This window comes from Aethalodelphis obliquidens, unplaced genomic scaffold (genome assembly GCF_003676395.1).
Source record: "Aethalodelphis obliquidens isolate GAN/ISIS:26980383/991018 unplaced genomic scaffold, ASM367639v1 scaffold89, whole genome shotgun sequence".
Classification (NCBI taxonomy): Eukaryota; Metazoa; Chordata; class Mammalia; order Artiodactyla; family Delphinidae; genus Aethalodelphis; species Aethalodelphis obliquidens.
The window spans coordinates 2,057,194-2,059,449 of NW_020838033.1; positions in this window are offsets into that span (position 1 = coordinate 2,057,194).

A 2,256-nucleotide genomic window follows, 5' to 3' on the forward strand; every position below is an offset into this window, starting at 1 on the left:
ACTGTGGAGGTGGCGTGGCATTTTATAAACTGCAACCTGTTGTCTGGTCTCTGAGCGCTGGTCCACCGCCCACAAGAGCAAGGGAGGGGGGTCCCCCTGCAGGTGGATCCGAGTAACTGCCACTCCATTTACCCTCTCTCCAGGGGAGGACCCGTGTTTCCCCAGAGCTTCCCCCAGGCAGGGGAGATGCTCCAGTGCCTGCTTTTGGAAGGAGAGGAAGGGACAGACTCGGAAGAGAGAGAGGACAGTTCCATAGAAGATTCAAAAGAAATCGTCACCCTGGCTTTTGTGAGAGAGAACACTGGGGCTCAAAATGGGCTTCAGCATGCCCAGCAGCAAGGCAAGAAGAAGAGGAAGAAAAAGAGGTTAGGACTGAAAGATGAGGAGTGGGGATCCATGTTGGTAAGAGCAGGAGGGACCTGGAGCGGGGCGGGCCTCGGCTGCTAAGGAGTGGGTAAAGGAGAAACTGTGCGGAGTAAAAATCACACCACTTTTGGTTCATATAAAAAGAACCCACTTTTGATCATCTGTTTTATAGAATCAAATAATGATGTGTAATATAAAACCGTGCCCGTCCTAATCTTCATTCTATTTGTGTTTAGAATCCCTTTAAAAAATTGTGTGGGGAGAGACGATGGATTTCCTTGTTTTAAGAAAGTACTTAAAGTACTTGTAACAGAATCACGCCGACTTCTTAGGATCTGACCGCAGCTTCCACATTCTAGTTCTTCTTTAATATTTTGCCATGCCTTTTGCTCCATTCTGGAGGGGGAGTGAATTCCTCCTCAGACTGATTGATGTCTGAAAGCTTGTCTGCTTTCTAACTCACAGCTTCCCTTAGTGGGGGGGCAAGAGGAGGGAGACCATGAAGTATTTTGGCCAAAAAGATATTCACTTCCTGTTCCCGATGGGCCACTGGAGTAAAAGGATTGAGGAGGCGATGATGTTAATATGAAGCTTCAAGCAAAATCAGCTATAATCACAATACAGAATTTCTAGCTCGTGGGCAGAGTAACAGTACTCTGAACCCATGTTTTCTGTCACTCTGCAACCCTGGGGATTTGTGTCCTCAGTAACAGGGATGGTCAAACCGGGCTTAGCGGGACCACTTAGGTATCAGGCAGCCCCACGTGGGACACGATGTTTCTACGTGCAGCCCCTTGTTCTGGCATGTGTGTCTGTCTCTGTCTTGGTGTTTTCCCCTTTCTCTTTTCCAGATGATTGGTGATCAATCTATCCAGCTGCCGATATGAGAGTGGTGAGCACCTGCATTCAAGGCACCCACCATGGGGACCCACTGGATTCCCCCAAAGATTTGGGAAGGCTCACTCATATATTCTTCTTTCTTTTTTTTTTTGAAGGGTGATTTTTTAAAAAAAATTATTTATTTTATTTTTATTTTCTGACTGCGTTGGGTCTTTGTTGCTGCCCAGGCTTTCTCTAGTTGCCGAGAGCGGGGGCTACTCTTTGTTGCGGTGCGCGGGCTTCTCACTGTGGTGACTTCTCTTGTTGTGGAGCACGGGCTCTACACTCATGGGTTCTAGAGCGCAGGCTCAGTAGTTGTGCCACATGGGCTTCGTTGCCCCGCGGCATGTGGGATCTTCCCGGACGAGGGCTTGAACCCGTGTCCCCTGCATTGGTAGACGGATTCTTAACCACTGCACCACCAGGGAAGTCCGCTATTTTCATTTCGAATTTGGGTGCTTTAGTTTGGTCCTGACTCTCCTGGTCACTGCAGGCCCTTCTTTTTTTCCAGGCTCTTGAAGGCATTTGAGTTTGTGTTGGAGTCAGCTCCTAGTTATTAAGATTAATGGGGACCGGGGAAGAAGGACGTGATAGCATGTATATGGTTTTGAAATACACTGCATAGTTTTTTCTGTCAATTTACCTTGCTAATTAAGCTTGGCTCTGGTCGACGTTAAGGATTAGTTTATATCCCCTGAACATTCAGTGCTAGTGCTTGGAGGAAACCCAAAGGCCTACTTCCTGGCAAGGGTGGGTGAAACATTCACCCCAGAAAACCTTCTGTGGAGGTCACTGGGCACAGGCTGTGTTCTCCAGGAGCTTTCCACTCTCCCTGTTCCTTTCTCGGCAACGGTGTGTCCAGATGGGGCAAGATGGCTTCCAGTCCCAAGGAGCCCAGTTGTCTGGCTTCAGTGTACGGTCTGGGAGCACCTAGAAACATAACCTCCCCACCACGTGCTCCTCCCCCACTTCCCGGCTGATGGGCCTTTCTTTCTCCACCTGCCACGGCAG